This window comes from Ranitomeya variabilis, chromosome 8 (assembly GCF_051348905.1).
Source record: "Ranitomeya variabilis isolate aRanVar5 chromosome 8, aRanVar5.hap1, whole genome shotgun sequence".
Classification (NCBI taxonomy): domain Eukaryota; kingdom Metazoa; phylum Chordata; class Amphibia; order Anura; family Dendrobatidae; genus Ranitomeya; species Ranitomeya variabilis.
Genome location: NC_135239.1, coordinates 56,132,418 through 56,152,765, shown reverse-complemented (window position 1 = coordinate 56,152,765; position 20,348 = coordinate 56,132,418). Strand labels below are relative to the sequence as shown.

Here is a 20,348-nt window from a genome sequence, read left to right as displayed (position 1 = left end):
TAACACACAGCCCACGCACGCAGTATATAACACAGCACAGCCCCATGACGTAGTATATAACCGCGGCAACATCTAAAATGGGTGACACTGGCTGAGATCAGATTTGGTAAAAGGGTCAGTCACGCAGCACTGCAGACCCAGGCTCAGAGTGACAGTCAGCAGCAGGCTGCCTGCATCCCATTCCGACTCATCCCCCCCCCCCCCCCCAGCCCCCGCAATGTTGGAGTCGGGGACTGTCACCGAAGACGAGTCACTCACTCAGTCACTGCTGCTAGCCTTCACCGGCCCGTCGCCCTCGTTGTGGACACACAGGAGAGGGCACCGACCATGCACCTCCTCAGTCACTGCAGCTGCTGAACGTCTTCTCCTGCTTGGCGCTGCTAGACCAGGCTGTCCTCATGTCCTGGATGGTGGCTCTGTCTTCTTGCTCTTAGGAAGACGAGCCGACCGGAAGTAGCAGGACAGATGACCCTGCGCCGCCCGGAAGTGACTCTCTCTGTATTGTGTATCCATGGTGACGGGCCGGCGGAGGTGAGTATTGCAGCTGCGCAGCGCCAGGCGCCAGCGAAACGGCTCAGACAGCTCTGTTGTCTGCCCCCTGCTGCCGAGGCGCTGCCGGGGATGATGAGGGATTTCATTTGATCACTGTACACGCACAGCAGCGATGTAGACAGTGACAGTGTGTACTACCATAAACCCCCCTGTCTCGCCAGGGCCCCGGCACTTGCCCGGGTACGCCGGGTGCTGACGCCGGCCCTGTCTGCGGGGCTGTGCTGGGATGTGCGGGTGGGCGGGGCTGGGGTCTGCTGGCCGTGCCCATGTGCTGGGGTCTGCTGGCCGGCCGTGCTCATGTGCTGGGATGTGCAGCGGGGGTTCTGTGCGGTGAATCTGCCGTCGGTGGATCTGCCGTCAGTGGGTCTGCGGAAGGTGCTGGAGTGTGCGAGCGGGGGTCTGCGTGGCTGTGCGGTGGGGTCATTGGTGTGTGTCTCTGTGTGCAGGCATCGTCCGATGGGACTACAAGTCCCATTGGGCTCTGCCTGCTACAGTGACAGTGAGTGACACATTAACCAATGATGGGACAGTAGTAGTCCCATCATTCTGCTAATGTGTTGAATGTAAAAAAAAAAAAATACACATGTACAGTACATACAACATACATTACACACATACAGAACATACACCATGCAACATGCACCATACATCATGCGACATGCAACATGTGCCATGCTACATGAGAAATGCACCATGTGACATGCAACATGCGCTATGTGCCATGCGACATGCAACATACAACATGCAACATGTGCCATGTTACATGCACCATGCGACATGCAACATATGCCATGCGACATGTACCATGCAACATGCTACATGCACCATGTGACATGCTACATGCACCATGTGACATGCGACATGCACCATGTGACATGCGCCATGCAACGTGCCATGCGACATGCACCATGTGACATACGACATGCGCCATGCGACATGCACCATGCCACATACAGTACATACATACAGTACATACATACAACATACATATAGACATACAGTACATTAAACATAGAGTACATACTCACCATCACTTGTCACCTTGATCCCCGAAGCCAGTGGCACCTGTAAAAAAATATTAAAATAATAAACATACACTATGCTCCCTGATCCGCAGAAATCCAATTAAATCGAGTGTCCCTCGACGATCTCCCATGGAGAACAGCAGCATCAGCTGATGCGACCGCTCTCCAGGGGCTCCAGGAATAAAATGATGGAAGGTATCCTTCCACAGTGTATCCCCACAATGTATTCCTATGCCCCTGTGAGAAAATAGTCCCTAGTCTCACTTCTGGCACTGCTGTGTGATAAAGTTTGCATGCAGCAATGCCATAAAGTGAGACCCTGAACTGAGGTAACCTCCTCAGTGATGCACTGCAGGAGCCATTGTCTCCTGTCAGTGTGTCACTGGAGGTCCTATAGAGCAGTGACATCACGCGATGTCACTGTTCTATAGGGGAGATCATCGTGGGATACTCGTTATTAATTGGACTACGGCGGAAAGTGAGTATATGGTTTATTATTTTTAACTTTTTGCAGGTGATCGAGTATAGTAAGTATGGTTAAATTAAGAATATTAAAATACTTTTTCTGACTGTCTTTATTTTTTTTTTTAAACTCTTTCACTACTATAGGATTAATAATGGATAGGCATCATATTGACGCCTCTCCATTATTAACCCGGCTTAATGTCACCTTACAATAGCAAGGTGACATTAACCCCTTATTACCCCATATCCCACCGTTACAGGGGAGTGGGAAGAGAGGGGATAAGTGCCAGAATTGGCGCATCTCACAGATGCGCCATTTCTGGGGTGGCTGCGGGCTGGTATTTGTAGTGTGGGAGGGGCCAATATCCATGGCCCCTCTCTAGGCTACGAATATCAGCCCGCAGCTGTCTGCGTAGCCTTTATGGCTATAAAATATAGGGGACCCCACGTCATTTTTTTTGGGGGGTCCCCTTTTTTAATAGCCAGTAAAGGCTACGCTGACAGCTGCGGGCTGATATTCATAGCCTGGGAGGGGCCATGGGTATTACCCCCTTCCCAGGCTACAAATATTGTCCCCCAGCCATCGGCTTTCCCCCTCTGGCGCAGAAAATTGCGCGGGAGCCCACATTTTTTTTTCATTTTTTTTTTTTTAACTGAAACATATTGTTCATTAACCCCTTTCTGCCAGCTGACGGAATAGTACGTCAGCTGGCAGTATCCCCCGCTTTGAGGTGGGCTCCGGCGGTGAGCCCACTTCAAAGCCGCAACATGTCACCTGTTTTCAATAATAAAAAAAAATTACATGATCGCTAAACAGCGTAGCGAGAAAAAAAAATCAAGAGCCAAAATTGTTTTTTTTGGTCGCCGCGACATTGCATTAAAATGCGATCAAAAGAACGTATCTGCACAAAAGTGGTATCATTAAAAACGTCAGCACGGCACCCAAAAAATAAGCTCTCAACCAACCCGATATCTCAGAAAATGTAGACGCTACGGGTATCTGAAAATGGTGCAATTATTTTATTTATTTTTTTTAGCAAAGTTTGGAATTTTTTTTCACCACTTAGATAAAAAAGAATCTAGACATGCTTGGTGTCTATGAACTAGTAATGGCCAGGAGAATCATAATGGCAGGGCAGTTGTAGGCTGTGTGTACACGTTGCAGATTTGGGTGCAGAATTGTCTGCATAAAATCTGCATCTCCTTGCAGAAAAGGCAGCTGCGTTTTTGATGCGTTTTTTTCAGTTTTGATTCGGTTTTTGCGGGTTTTTGGTGCGGTTTGATGCAATTTTGGTGCGCTTTTGATGCGTTTTTGCGCGGTTTCGATGCAGTTTTTGGTGCGGTTTTGATGCGTTTTTGGTGCGGTTTTGATGCGTTTTTGCGCGGTTTCGATGCAATTTGACTCGTTTTTGGTGCAGTTTTGATGCAGTTTTTGGTGTGGTTTTGATGCAGGTTTTGGAGCAGTTTTGGTGCATTTTTTGCACAGTTTTGATGCATTTTTAAGTGCGTTTTTGGGGCGGTTTTTATGCGTCTTTGTATGGGTTTTTGAAAGCTAACTAAAGATGTATTATTGAACAAAAAAAAATTTTGTAATGTCATTATTGTCCAACCTCCTCTTTTACATTTGTCCAACCCACACTCAATTACACACACAGATAGACAGATAGATGATAGATGAAATGGATAGACAGATCTACAGATAGATAGATCTATAGATGCATACATCTATCTATTCATATATCTATTTATAGCTACTGTATATCTGGATAGATGTATCTATTGATAGATGTATGGATAGTGTAGAGTGTGTGTCCACTGTCCGGATTACATCGGAATTGGCTGCAGATTGGATGCTGCGTACTTGTAGTCCCATCGGATGATGCCTGCACACACACCCCAAAAGATGCCCCGCACAGTCCCGCCCCGCACAGTCCCGCCCCGCACACACCTCCCTCCTCCCGAACTGCAGCGTTTCTCGGACCCACATCCGCAGCAAAACTGCAGATAATTTTTACATCTGCGGTTTTGCTGTGGATGTGCCCGACTCATTGAAAGTCTAAGGGTGCAGAAACGCTGCAGTTCGGCACAAAAGTGACATGCTGCAGGAAAAAAAAGCTGCGTTTCGGTGCGGCTTTTTCCGCAGCATGTACACAACAAGTTTGCGGCTCCCATAGACTTACATTGGTTGTGCACTACACTGCGGAGTTGATGCAATTCTGTGCGGCAAAAAACGCTGCAGATCTGCAATCAAATCCGCAACGTGTGCACACAGCCTAAGGCTACATTCACACTTCCGTTTTTTGGAATCCGTCACAATGCGTCGGCGCGACGTATAGACAGATGCATCAAAAATAGTGAAAAACGGATGCAATGCATCCAATATTTCGATGGTTCCGTCAAAAAACTGGATCTGTTGCATCTGTTTTGTGCATTTTTACCATCCGTTTCATCCGTTTTTTTGACGGATCCGTTTTCCATGCCTAAAAATGGGAGTCTCCCAAATGTGATTGGCTACTGGAAAATAGGGAAACCAATATATTGCAGGCTGGCTGTCTTCAGGCTGGCAGGAGTCTTGCTGGCACATTTGGGGTGACGCCCCAGGCCAGGTTTACATAGATTTGGGGCCTGTCTGGCCAAATGGCTACAAATTCCTGATTCTGAGCATGCTCAGTGTAAAAAAACGGATTCCAGCACTGGATTCCGTCATACGACGTGTCACGACGGATCCTGCGTCCATAGGCTTCCATTCTAGTCAACGACGTATGCCGCAGGATCCGTCGCGACACATTTTCCCGCCGCAGACAAAAACCGTTACATTGAACGTTTTTTCCAGACGAAAGTCCGCCAAAACACGACGGATCCGTCGCACGACGGATACGACGTGTGGCCATCCGTCGCTAATACAAGTCTATGGGAAAAAAAACGGATCCTGCGGGCACATTTGCAGGATCCGTCTTTTTCCCAAAACGACACATTGCAACGGATCTGAAAAGACGGAAGTGTGAAAGAGGCCTTAGCATTTAGTGAACCTAGCAAAAAAGCCAAGCAAAAAACAAGTGTGGGATTGGTAAAACAAATGATGTCGTTCAAAAGTAGAACTTGTCCTGCAAAAGACAAGTGTTATGATCCTTAGTGGTTGAGGATCACAGATTACTCCAGCAAGGTGACTAAACATAGGACAAGCTCTAGGGAGGTGGAAAACTGGACTGACCGCAAAACTGAACCTATCCAACCACACTAGAGGCAGCCGGTGAACGTGTCTAAAATCCTAGACGTCTCGAGCCAGCCTGAGGAACTAACTACCCCTAGAGAGAAAGAAAGACCTCTCTTGCCTCCAGAGAAATAATCCCCAAAAGATATAGAAGCCCCCAACAGATAATAACGGTGAGGTAAGAGGAAGGCACATACACAGGGGTGAAAGCAGATTCAGCAAAAGAGGCCCACTAATTCTAGATAGCAGAAAATAGAAAAGGGGTCTATGCGGTCAGTAAAAAACCCTTACAAAATATCCACACTGAGATTTCAAGAACCCCCACACCAACTAACGGTGTGAGGGAGAAACTCAGTCCCCTAGAGCAACCAGCAAGTAAGAAATCACATTTTAACAAGCTGGACAAAAAACATGATGAACGCTGATAATCAGAAACTGAACAAACAAAAACTTAGCTTGTCTTGGAGAGACTGGGAGCAAGGTAGTCACCAGAAATCTGAAGAGCACTGAATACATTGATAGCAGGCAAGGAACTGAGTATCCAGGTGAGCTAAATAGGAAACCAACCAAGGATAACGAACCAGGTGATGAAGCCAACCTGCAGAAAGACAACACTACACAGTACCGCTTGTGACCACTAGAGGGAGCCCAAAAATAGAGTTCACAACAGTACCCCCCCCTTGAGGAGGGGTCACCGAACCCTCATCAAGACCCCCAGGGCGATCAGGACGAGCTGCGTGGAAGGCACGAACCAAATCGGCCGCATGAACATCAGAGGCGACAACCCAGGAATTATCCTCCTGACCATAGCCCTTCCACTTAACCAGATACTGAAGTCTCCGTCTAGAGATACGAGAATCCAAAATCTTCTCCACCACGTACTCCAATTCACCCTCGACCAGCACCGGAGCAGGAGGCTCAACAGAAGGAACCACAGGTACCACATACCTCCGCAACAAAGACCTATGGAACACATTATGGATGGCAAACGATGCCGGGAGATCCAAACGAAAAGACACCGGGTTAAGGATTTCCAAGATCTTATAAGGACCGATGAAGCGAGGCTTAAACTTAGGAGATGAAACCTTCATAGGAACATACCGAGAAGACAGCCACACCAAATCCCCAACACGAAGTCGGGGACCCACACCGCGGCGGCGGTTGGCAAAGCGCTGAGCCCTCTCCTGTGACAATTTCAGATTGTCCACCACATGGCTCCAAATCTGCTGCAACCTATCCACCACAGAATCCACCCCAGGACAGTCAGAAGACTCAACCTGACCCGAGGAAAAACGAGGATGGAAACCAGAATTGCAGAAAAAAGGCGAAACCAAGGTAGCAGAACTAGCCCGATTATTAAGGGCAAACTTGGCCAATGGCAAAAAAGTCACCCAATCATCCTGATCAGCAGAAACAAAACATCTCAAATAAGTCTCCAACGTCTGATTAGTTCGCTCGGTTTGGCCATTAGTCTGAGGATGGAAGGCCGACGAAAAAGACAAATCAATGCCCATCTTAGCACAAAAAGTTCGCCAAAACCTGGACACAAACTGGGATCCTCTATCAGACACAATATTTTCAGGAATGCCGTGCAAGCGAACCACATTCTGAAAAAATAGAGGAACCAAATCGGAGGAGGAAGGCAGCTTAGGCAAGGGCACCAAATGGACCATCTTGGAAAAACGATCACACACCACCCAGATGACAGACATTTTCTGAGATACTGGCAGATCCGAAATAAAATCCATGGAAATGTGCGTCCAAGGCCTTTTCGGGACAGGCAAAGGCAAAAGCAAACCGCTGGCACGAGAACAGCAAGGCTTAGCCCGAGCACAAATCCCACATGACTGCACAAAGGAACGCACATCCCGTGACAAGGAAGGCCACCAGAAGGACCTAGCCACCAAATCTCTGGTACCAAAAATCCCAGGATGACCCGCCAACACCGAAGAATGAACCTCGGAAATAACTCTGCTGGTCCATCTATCCGGGACAAACAGTCTCTCTGGTGGACAACGGTCAGGTCTATCCGCCTGAAATTTCTGCAGCACTCGTCGCAAATCTGGAGAAATGGCAGACAAAATCACTCCCTCTCTGAGAATACCAGCCGGCTCAGAAACTCCCGGAGAGTCAGGCAAAAACTCCTAGAAAGTGCATCAGCTTTCACGTTCTTCGAACCAGGCAGGTACGAGACCACGAAGTTGAAACGGGAGAAAAACAACGACCAACGAGCCTGTCTAGGACTCAGGCGCTTGGCAGACTCGAGGTAAATCAGATTTTTGTGATCAGTCAGGACCACCACACGATGCTTAGCTCCCTCGAGCCAATGTCGCCACTCCTCAAATGCCCACTTCACAGCCAACAACTCCCGATTACCAACATCATAATTTCGCTCGGCAGGCGAAAACTTTCTTGAAAAGAAAGCACACGGCTTCATCACAGAGCCCTCAGAGCTTCTCTGCGACAAAACAGCCCCTGCTCCAATCTCGGAAGCATCAACCTTGACCTGGAAGGGGAGAGAGACATCTGGCTGACATAAGACTGGAGCTGAAGAAAACCGGTGCTTAAGCTCCCGAAAGGCCTCCACGGCCGCAGGAGACCAATTAGTCACATCAGAGCCCTTCTTGGTCAAATCCGTCAAAGGTTTAACCACACTAGAAAAATTAGCGATGAAACGACGGTAAAAATTAGCAAAACCCAAGAACTTCTGAAGACTCTTAACAGACGTGGGCTGAGTCCAGTCATGAATAGCCTGGACCTTGACTGGGTCCATCTCCACAGTAGAAGGAGAAAAAATAAAACCCAAAAAGGAGACCTTCTGTACTCCGAAGAGGCATTTTGAGCCCTTCACAAATAAATCATTAGCACGCAGGACCTGAAACACCATCCTGACCTGCTTCACATGGGACTCCCAATCATCAGAAAAAACCAAAATGTCATCCAGATAAACAATCATAAATTTATCCAGATATTCTCGGAAAATGTCATGCATGAAGGACTGAAACACAGAAGGAGCATTAGAGAGTCCAAAAGGCATCACCAAGTACTCAAAATGGCCTTCGGGCGTATTAAATGCTGTTTTCCATTAATCTCCCTGCTTAATGCGCACAAGATTATACGCACCACGGAGATCTATCTTGGTGAACCAACTGGCACCCTTAATCCGAGCAAACAAATCAGACAATAGTGGCAAAGGATACTGAAATTTGACTGTGATTTTATTCAGAAGGCGATAATCTACGAGTATACACGGTCTCAAAGAACCGTCCTTCTTGGCCACAAAAAAGAATCCTGCACCAAGAGGGGAAGAGGATGGGCGAATATGTCCCTTCTCCAAAGACTCCTTTATATAACTCCGCATCGCGGCATGCTCTGGTATAGACAAATTAAAAAGTCGTCCCTTAGGGAATTTACTACCAGGAATTAAATTTATAGCACAGTCACAATCCCTATGAGGGGGCAGGACACTGGACCTGGGCTCATCAAATACATCCTGGTAGTCAGACAAAAACTCAGGGACCACAGAAGGAGTGGAAGAAGCAATAGACACCAATGGAGCATCGCCATGAATTCCCTGACAACCCCAACTAGACACAGACATAGCTTTCCAATCTAAAACTGGATTATGAGCCTGCAGCCATGGCAGACCGCAAAACTGAACCTAATCACATTTTAACAAGCTGGACAAAAAACATGATGAACGCTGATAATCAGAAACTGAACAAACAAAAACTTAGCTTGTCTTGGAGAGACTGGGAGCAAGGTAGTCACCAGGAATCTGAAGAGCACTGAATACATTGATAGCAGGCAAGGAACTGAGTATCCAGGTGAGCTAAATAGGAAACCAACCAAGGATAACGAACCAGGTGATGAAGCCAACCTGCAGAAAGACAACACTACACAGTACCGCTTGTGACCACTAGAGGGAGCCCAAAAATAGAGTTCACAACAGACAAGCTCCCACATGGCCATATTGACGGAAAAATTATGGCTCTGGAAAGAAGGGGAGCAATAAACGAAAAAAGCTCCAGGGGTGAAGGGGTTTAGAAACATGGATATGGACATATCTATGGAAATAGATATAGATATATAGATATATCTCTATGTATCTATCTATCATCTATCTATCTATCTGTGTGCAATGGAGAGTGGGTTGGACAAATGTAAAAGAGGAGGTTGGACAGAAATGACATCACAAATCTTTTTGAAGAGAGAGGAGGGAGGGGTTTGGGTGTGTTTTGGAGTGGGTGTGCTAGGTTCAGGCTTAGTGGCCAGTGCAATGCATCATGGAACTTGTAGTATTAGAGCACAATAAGTCAGGAGAAAGGAAGTTGTCGATTAACCCCATGAGAGCTGGATCCAGCACTGAAGATGTGCTGCCACAGCATGATAAAAGGTAATATTGCTAAAATAAACACAGTGGATGTTTTCAGTGGCACATAATAGCAATATTTATGAAAAAAAAAGTTATTGTAGTTAGAAGTTAGAAGGGTTAGAAGTTGATCCCCAACTTCTAATTTTTCCAACAAAATCTTTTTTTTTTTTTTTTTTTTGGGGGGGACATCACCTCACATTTGAAACAACTTTGGGGGTCAATAAGAAATGCCCAAAAGTGACACCATTCTAAAAACTGCACTGCTCAAAACCACATTCAAGAGTTTTATTTATCCTTCAGATGCATCACAGGAACATGGAATGGAAAAATGAACATTTTAACTTATTTTTTTTCTTCCCAAAACTTAAATTTGGCCCCAAATTTTATATTTTCACAAGGACAATACGAGAAAATGAACCTCAAAATTTCTATTGAGTACGCCGTTGGGGGGAAACTACTGTTTGGGTGCACGGCAGTGCTTGGAAGGGAAGGAGCGTCAATTGACTTTTGGAGCGGAAATTGGCTGGTATAATTAGCGGGTGCCATGTCGTGTTTGGAGAGCCCCTGATGTGCCTAAATAGTGGAAACCCGCCACAAGTGACCCCATTTTGGAAACTAGTCCCCTCAAGGAATGTATCTAGATATGTTATGAGCACATTGAAACACCCCACCCTCCCGGTGCTTCACAAACATTTATAAGGTAGAGCCTCACAGAAATTTGTACCGTTGGGTGGTGAAAAAAGAATAATTACATTTTTCCCCAAAAATGTTTTTAGCCTCAAATTTTTAATTGTACAATTATAGTGGCTAATAGGTGAAATTGGACCTCTCAGTTTGTTCTGCAATTTCTCCTGATTGCACCAATACCCTACAAGTAATCTGAAACTACTTTTCAGGCACAGTGCAAAGTTCAAAAAGGAAGGAGCGCTAAATTATAGTGCAGATTGTACTGTTGTGGTTTGCGGGTGCCATGACCTACTGAAAGAGCCCCTAAGGTGCCAGACCCCCCCCCCCATTTTACAAAGTACACCTCACTGCACCCCTAGATGAATTCATTTATCAATATTAACACCATGGGTGTGTCACAGAATTTTATACCATTGGGCAGTAAACAAAGAACAATTAAATTTTTACCACAAACAATTTGTTTTAGCGCCAGTTTTTATATTTTGAGACTGGGAAATGGGTGAAAATTGCACAAAGATTTGTCCCACAATTTCTGCTGAACATGGAAATACCCCATATGTGGCTGTACAGTACTGCATAGCCTCGTGGCAAGACTGGGGAGGGACACCGTGCTATTTGCCTTTTGGTTCGCTGATTTTCCTAGAATAGTTTGCGGACTCCATATACAGAGCCCCCAAATGCTAGAATAGCAGAATACCCCTTCAAGTAACCCCATTTTGGCAATTCTACCCCTCCAAACATGTGGAGGCTAAATGCGGTTTAGGCACACTGGGACTCAGAAGGGAGGGGGCATTTGGATTTGGGAGTGTAGAATTCACTGAATTTCTTTTAGTAGGTGTGGAGTCATAGCTCTTCTCTATAGCCTTTCTGCTACCATAAGTCCCTTATATTTCCATTGACAGATGACAGATCTGAGTGGGGCCTTGTTTTTTTGTGGATTGCATTTACGCTTTTGTTGGGAACATTTTACATAACATTTTGAATCACATTTATCCTACTCTCTACTCTGAGCACTTCACAGTTTCCATCTAAATCTCAGAATTATGTGATTAAGATGAAATCCCAGAGGGATCCATTCATTATGAGGCAGCTGAGTAACTCTGGACTATGGTCTCTGTTAAGCGTTATCCTTCTTTTTCAGAGGTGCACAAAACTGTGGTGGAACGCATAATTTATGCACGCCTAAAAAGACTGACACCGCTGGATCATAGGTCATACAGCGCTCAGTGTTTCCATCTGCCTCGTTATAGGGAGGGTCCCATCTGAGTCACGGATTTAAGAGATTTACAGGGAAACCCCCGGTGTAAGCTCTCAGAGCAGAGCGCAGGATAAATGTGAGCCGAGCCTTACTGCGATCTTTGGTAGGCAAAATGAGCAAATCCACAGCAGTTGAAGAATTGGTTTTATTTTTATTTTTTATGCCGTTCCTTGTGCATTATAAGTGATTAGACAACTTTATACTTCGGGTCTGTGCAATTACAGTGATACCAGATTTATATAGGTTTTTTTTTTCTGTTTGGCTGCGGTCACCCACTTAAAAAAGCTTTTTTGGGGGCAAAAACTAGTTTTTGCATCACCATATTTTCAGAGCTGTAATTTACCTATATTTCTGCCAAGAGTCATGTGAGGCCATGTTTTTTGTGGGACGAGTTGAAGTTTTTATTAGTACCGTTTTCTGACATTACATTTATTTTTATCGCTTTCTATTCCGATTTTTTGGAGGCAGAATGAACATAAAACCTTTTTATTCTTTGAGTCAGTACAATTACAGTGATACCACATTTGTCATCTTTTGGTGTTGTCGAGGTTGCACAATAAAAACTTTTGTGGAAAAAAAATATTTTTGCATCTCTGTATTCTGAGAGCTATGACTTTCTAATTTTTCCACTGATGGAGCTGTATGAGGGCTCGTTTTTTGTGGGACAACCATTTTTATTTATATTTGTCTTTTTGATCGTGTTTTATTCCACCTTTTTCCTGTAGTTTGATGAAAGAATAAATAAATAAATATTACATGATAAATACACATTTTTATGTAAAAAAAACAAACAAAACACACACACATTTGACATTGCAGTGTCTGGAGCGACCCGATCTTTACAAACTGGCACACTAGTTAACCCCTTCAGTGGACGCAGTAAAAAAAAAAAGAAAAAAGAATGTGGTAAACTATGGATTTTTTTTTTTTATATATATATTTTTTAAAAAAATTGTTAAACATTTTTCTACTTAGTCCCTCTATGGGACTTTCACTTTGATCGCAGATGTAATGCACTGTACAAAAAGCTTCTTGGACCATGCTGTCAGAATGGTCTAAGCAGCTTTCTGTAGCTTGGTGACCTTGGGGTCATCTCGGCAACAATCTGGCCCCGCTATGATGTCGTTAAGGCGCCGATCTGAATGCATAGGAAGCTCCCTCCCCGCCTCCTAAATGTTGCGATCACTCTCAGTTGCATCATTTAGGGGGTTAAACAGCCAAGAGCAGTGCTGGCACCGTCCATGGCTCTCACTGCAGGAGCTCAGCCACTAGCAGCCCTGAACTCCTGCGGTGGTAGTGTGGGAGGTCAGCATCTGACTGACCAATCACACTGCCCTGAATATGGGGTCTGACAGCACGGGTCCTCCCCTTCTTCCTATGCAGCTCAGTGCGTGAACTGTCACTGCATGTTTATGCACAGTGACAGTTAAAAATCATGACGTCATAATGCAGGAACTGACTCCTGCTCATAAAGTGCTATATCCGTCGTTGGGCATTGAGAGGTTAATGGGAGTCTATCAGCACAAAATTAATGTTCAAACTTAAGTGCAGCTGCTCAGTGCACCCTCACATGGAAAGACAGTATGTGGGAAAGTGCACTGAACAGCTCAGCCACACTCTGTGTTCCTTGATTGATTTCTCGGAGTTTACATTTGCCAGTTGGATGGAAAACAAGTAGGTTTGATGGCAGACTGAACTGTTTATCCACAGCAATGGTGCACTTGGCTGCAGTGTTTGGTTCGAACAGTCAGTTGGTACAGACACTCCATTTATAGGTTATTAACATTTTTAGAAATGAATGTGCCATCATTAGAATTGCTGCCTGATATTCCTATGGGAAGGGGGTTATAGATGTGAAATTTCCAATGATTAGACATCTGTGGCATATCGATGCATCCGTGTAAATGCCTTTTGTTAGTACAACCCATTTGAGGTCATCCGACTTAATTTAGCCCAGGTGTAGAACTGTCTTCCTTTACCTCAATGCTATCCGTGCTATAGAAGCTTTTGGCTTGCAATTTATTATGGCGTGAAGAATTGCATAGGTTTGATTTGTCCTCTGAAGACCCTGCCACTTGTGACCTTTTCTGGCAGTTGAGATCCTGTTCAGGAAAGTTATTCCCAGTCCTTTGATAATTTGATAAATATGGTAAATGCGGTCTTGCAGCTTAAAGAGTAACCGTTGTTTTGTTTTGTTTAATTTTTTATTTCATAACTCAATAGTACACGTGAAAATAATCAACTGTGTAATATATCTTCTCCGAAAAATCTATTTTTCTCATCCTGGACTGATTTTTCACTTTAAATTCATGGGTAAAATCTGCATTCAGTGAAGACCGTCGCTCATTACTGAAAGATGACAGCTGGTGCTTTGAAAGTTCTGTGGAGATGGAAGGAAGAGAAATGAGCTAGAGGCGGACATACATTTTGCTTTAGGTTCCATAGAACTTTATGAGCACCAACTGTCCTTTTCTATCTGTCTTCACATATTTTACCAATGAACTGAGAATTTTGAAATCTGTTCAGGCGGTGAAAGAAGAGGATTTCTCTGATAAGAAATATTTCATAGTTACTTATTTTCTTGTGTACTACTATATTAATACAAAAAAGTGTAAGCAATGTTTACTTTTTAACATTATATATAACTGCCATAGATTATGCTATGAAGCTGTCTTTTGGCCATATCCCTTGCATTGTTTCTTACCAGTTCCTCACCTCCCTGTATTCAAGACACCTTCTTCACCATGAAAATTAGATGTAAAATTATACACACTCCAAAGTCATTGGATTGCATATGAATCTGCATATGGATTAAATTTGGTTGCAAGACCCAACTTTTATCATACCAGATTTTTATTTTGTTAATGAGAAAGATATGTTTGTTTTCTTCCAAAGCATCAAGTTAATAGAAATGTTAATGAACCGGCAGATTTTGATGGCTATTTCTGTAAACCTTTTTGTAAATTCTTTAGAAACCAAATACTTTATATTGTTGGTGAGCATGTCAAACTCTTTAAGGCTGTGTTCGCAAGTTGCCTTTTTGCAGCGTTTGTGCAAATTTTAAGATGCTTTCTCCCCCACCCCTATCATTGCTTTCTCCCCCACCACCCCCATGGTTGCCCTCTCTATAAACCCCCATCATTGCCCTCTTCACCACACACATACACACACTGCACCACTCCTCTCTGTAAGTTTCCCAGCAGCCACACACACAGCACTCCACACGTTCCCTGGCAGCAGCATCATCTTCATTGCTGGGAGCTTTCTGTCTAATCAGCGCGCTTCTGTATTTCTGATGTCATCCAGCCATGCTGCTGTGTCAGACAGGAAGTACAGGCAGGAAGCAGGACGGATCCCTGCAGCTCCGCTACCATATTCTCCTGTAGGCAGTGGAGCTGCAGGGATTGCTCCTGCAAGCCGCACATGAGGGTAATCTGGTAGGGGCCCCCCAGAGCTTCAGGGCCGGATAAATAGGACAGAGTGCCCTCAGTGTTAGCCGCTGTCACTGGGTCCTTCTCCGGTACCACACAATCAACAGAGCCAGCGAAGAGTGAACAATCCCAAGACCTTTATTTAGGCAAAAATACGAAAGGTCCATATACGATCCACCACACAAAGGATAAGATAGTCCAGAATCCGAATGCAGTAAAGTAACAGGATAAAAGTCCAACAATCCAGCAGACAGAGGATAGCATAATCTATATGCTCTTCTTTCTCTCTGAGGTGCTGTGAACACATCATCTTTCCACACAGGACTGATCTGTGTCTCACCTCCCTGATATTTTAAGTCTCCCTCCTCATTCACAAGTCAGGAGGGGGAAGGTCTCAGGGGCTCATTGTTTTAACAAGCTAGGTCAATATGTTATTAGCATATTAGCAAACAATACAGTGCCGTGGGGGCTGATATCAGATGGCAGCAACAGCCATTCATCAATTAGCAAATAACTCCTTCTACAAGAGAACACCATGAAAATAAGTAAAATAGAAATATACACAAAAATGATACCCACATAGCCTATCACACCATCACAGCCGCCCTACAGGGGCCCCCCCTCCACCTCCGGCCCTGGTGCAGTCGCACCAGCTGCACATGCATTATGTCCGTCCCTGGTTCCCACAATGAGATTTTGGTGAGGTCTTTGATCTTGCAGATTTTCTGCACCTATTAAAATGGAATCTGTCAGCAGGTTTTGACTATATAATCTAAAGACAGCACTTCCTGATATTTGGCTTTGAGAAAACTTTGATATAGTCATATGCGGATTACATGTGGTTTTGATGCATTTCTGCTGCAGAGATGGATGAAAAACCCATGTGCGTTTCTTGCATGCGGATTTTCTGCATTGAATGATTTTTATGAATCCCATCCGCTTTGCTGTAACTGTAAAACGCTGCATTATTATCTCAGTGGAAATAGCAGCTTTAAAAAGTCTTTGTGGTGCACAACCTATTGACCTGACAGCAGGTCCAAAGTGGCCATTTTTGCTCATATTTAATTGCTGATGCTCCCCTGAGGTTTTTTTTAAAATATTTTATATGGCCCCAGAGATATGATCCTTTTTATTTAGTACTAGTTTTTATGGTATTTAGAGAGGGGCGTGGCTCACAGATCCTCTGGGGCGTGTCTTTAGGCTGTTCTGCTTTATTAGCCTAATAGATGGTGGCCCGATTCTAACGCATCGGGTATTCTAGAATATGCATGTAGTTTATTTATGAAGTTTTCCGAATAATGCAACTTATACAAGGATTCGGCCGGCCTGGCGCGACCAATTAGCGAAGCGTGGTTCAAATTCCGCGCCAATTCGTGGCTGGACTGCGCCAGTCGCTGATTGTTTGCGGCCGGGCGTGACCAATCAGTGAAGCCAGGGCCAGCTCCAGGTTTGAGGGCCCTGGGCGAAAGAGCCTCAGTGGGCCCCCCTCTTTAACACACACCACGATTCATGATGCACAGATACAACTGAGAAATATAGCAAATGTAGCATACAGCCCACGTAGTATATAACACAGCCCACGTAGTATATTGCCCAGCCACGTAGTATATAGCACAGCCCCCGTAGTATATAGCACAGCCCCCATAGTATATTGCCCAGCCACGTAGTATATTGCCCAGCCACGTAGTATATTGCCCAGCCACGTAGTATATTGCCCAGCCACGTAGTATATTGCCCAGCCACGTAGTATATTGCCCAGCCACGTAGTATATTGCCCAGCCACGTAGTATATTGCCCAGCCACGTAGTATATTGCCCAGCCACGTAGTATATAGCACAGAGACGTAGTATATAGCACAGAGACGTAGTATATAACACAGGCCACGTAGTATATTGCCCAGCCACGTAATATATACCTCAGCCATGTAGTATATAGCACAGAGATGTAGTATATAACACAGCCCATGCAGTATATAACACAGCCCACGTAGTATATAGCAATGTGGGCACCATATCCCTGTTAAAAAAAGAATTAAAATAAAAAATCTATATAATTGTCTAAGGGGTACTTCCGTCTGTCTGTCTCGGATATTCATTGGTCGCGGCCTCTGTCTGTCACGGAAATCCAACTCGCTGATTGGACGTGGCAAAACAGCCACGACCAATCAGCGACGAACACAGTCCGGCGCCAAAATGGCCGCTCCTTCCTCCCCGCAGTCAGTGCTCACACAGGGTTAATGGCAGCGCTAATGGACCATGTTATGCCATTAACGCTGCTATTAACCCTGTGTGACCAAATTTTTATTATTGATGCTGCCTATGCAACATCAATAGTAAAAAGATCTAATGTTAAAAAAAATAAAATAAATAAAAAATCATTATATACTCACCTACCGCTGCCTTTCCCGCTCCTCGCGACGTTCTGGTGACTGCTCCATGCAAGCGGCAGGTTCTGGTGCTAAGGATGATATGCGACAAGGACCTGCCATGACGTCACGGTCATGTGACCGCAACGTCATCACAGGTCCTGCACTCATACCAACCCTGGGACCGGAAGCTGCCGCATGCACCGCACACAGGGCCAGGACTTCAAGGGGCCTTCGGAAGGCGAGTATGTTTATTTTTTATTTTAAGTCTGTATACTATGTGGCTCTGTGCTGTATACTCCGTCGCTGTGCAATATACTACGTGGCTGGGCAATATACTACGTGGCTGGGCAATATACTACGTGACTGGGCAATATACTACGTGGCTGGGCAATATACTATGCGCACGTGCATATTCTAGAATACCCGATGCATTAGAATTGGGCCACCATCTAGTAGTTATATACTCCCCTTCCATCGGCTCCCGGCTACGTCATCATCTCGCGAGACCGCAATGCATAGACCGGAGCGTCGCGAGGAGCATCGGGAAAGGTGACGGAAGGTGAGAATATAATGATTTTTTATTTTGTTTATTATTTTTAACATTAGATCTTTTTACTATTGATGCTGCATAGGCAGCATCAATAGTAAAAAGTTGGTCACACAGGGTTAATAGCAGCGTTAACGCGGACTGCGTTACACCGCGGCATAACGCGGTGTAACACAGCCATTAACCCTGTGTGAGCGGTGACTGGAGGGGGCACTGACAGAGTAGGAAGGGGCGAATTCATGGCCGGACTGTGCCCGTCGCTGATTGGTGGCGGCCGCGACCAATCAGCGACCCGGGATTTCCGTGACAGACAGACAGACAGACGGAAGTGCCCCTTAGACAAATATATATATACACTCACTGGCCACTTTATTAGGTACACCTGTCCAACTTCTTGTTAACACTTAATTTCTAATCAGCCAATCACATGGCGGCAACTCAGTGCATTTAGGCATGTAGACATGGTCAAGACAATCTCCTGCAGTTCAAACCGAGCATCAGTATGGGGAAGAAAGGTGATTTGAGTGCCTTTGAACGTGGCATGGTTGTTGGTGCCAGAAGGGCTGGTCTGAGTATTTCAGAAACTGCTGATCTACTGGGATTTTCACGCACAACCATCTCTAGGGTTTACAGAGAATGGTCCGAAAAAGAAAAAAAATCCAGTGAGCGGCAGTTCTGTGGGCGGAAATGCCTTGTTGATGCCAGAGGTCAGAGGAGAATGGGCAGACTGGTTCGAGCTGATAGAAAGGCAACAGTGACTCAAATCGCCACCCGTTACAACCAAGGTAGGCCTAAGAGCATCTCTGAACGCACAGTGCGTCGAACTTTGAGGCAGATGGGCTACAGCAGCAGAAGACCACACCGGGTACCACTCCTTTCAGCTAAGAACAGGAAACTGAGGCTACAATTTGTACAAGCTCATCGAAATTGGACAGTAGAAGATTGGAAAAACGTTGCTTGGTCTGATGAGTCTCGATTTCTGCTGCGACATTCGGATGGTAGGGTCAGAATTTGGCGTAAACAACATGAAAGCATGGATCCATCCTGCCTTGTATGGAGCATCTTTGGGATGTGCAGCCGACAAATCTGCGGCAACTGTGTGATGCCATCATGTCAATATGGACCAAAATCTCTGAGGAATGCTTCCAGCACCTTGTTGAATCTATGCCACGAAGAATTGAGGCAGTTCTGAAGGCAAAAGGGGTCCAACCCGTTACTAGCATGGTGTACCTAATAAAGTGGCCGGTGAGTGTATATACTAGATGGTGGCCCGATTCTAATGCATCGGGTATTCTAGAATATGCACGTGCGCATAGTATATTGCCCAGCCACGTAGTATATTGCACAGCGACGGAGTATACAACACAGCACCTGTGATGACGTTGCGGTCACATGACTGTGACGTCATGGCAGGTCACCTTAGCACCGGAACCTGCCGCTTGCATGGAGCGGTTGAAGTGTGCGAGGGCAAGGCCGCCCATGCATATCCATGATCTGGCCCAGCAAAACTTCCACACCCAGATTCCATTTTAACAAACGTATCTTTACTGTTATACATTTTCATTAACACAGCGGAACACAATAATAGACAGTACAAAATATGCCTATTCACAGAAATAACGTGTAATAACAAACTTTCCCTCACTGTCCCTATCCACACGTTACCAGTTCCTTTGCTCCAGGAGGTTATCTTCCCACGTCGCAGGCCTGTCTGTCACTGCAGGGAGACGCTCCAGCCGAGGAGAAAACAACAGGGAGTAAACAAAACTGTCTCTCAGGTCCAGACTGTAATCCTTGGGGTTCAGCAGGTAAGGGTGGAATGTTCGGCCTCTCAACAGAGGACCCGCTTACAGTTCGTGGGCTCCAGGATCTGTGAATATGTCACCGCTGAGTGCTCCGCAGTGTGGGAGCTGGGAACAATCTGGATGTCAGCTTCCAAGAGAGAGGGGTAATCCAGGCAATCCTCTATATCGCATCAACAGGAGGACGCCAGCACACACAGACTTCTCTCTGCACCGACTGGTTTCCCGGGCTCTTCTTCTTCTCTCCCTCCTTCCTGGTCACATGACATAACAGGGGGGAGTTTAGCCAATACAGTTTGTTTCTCTGTAATCACATTCGGCATAGGTATAACTTCTGACCACACGGGGGCAGTGTCTGTCACAGATTCTATGTCAATGATAACAGAACAGTCACAGCCGGCCAGCTCATTACACGGTCACCGGAGCGTCGCGAGGAGCAGAAAAGGCGGCGGTAGGTGAGTATATAATGATTTTTTATTTTTTTTATTATTTTTAGCATTAGATCTTTTTACTATTGATGTTGCATAGGCAGCATCAATAGTAAAAATTTGGTCACACAGGGTTAATAGCAGCGTTAATGGAGTGCGTTACACCGCGGCATAGCGCGGTCCATTAGCGCTGCCATTA

General features: G+C 45.3%; 1 protein-coding gene across 14 annotated transcripts in view; it reads left to right on the top strand.

The window, feature by feature from the left end:
- Nucleotides 1–20,348, top strand: part of BRDT (bromodomain testis associated) — a 121,695-nt gene that overhangs the window by 32,555 nt on the left and 68,792 nt on the right. The gene's annotated exons all lie outside the window — the stretch shown is intronic.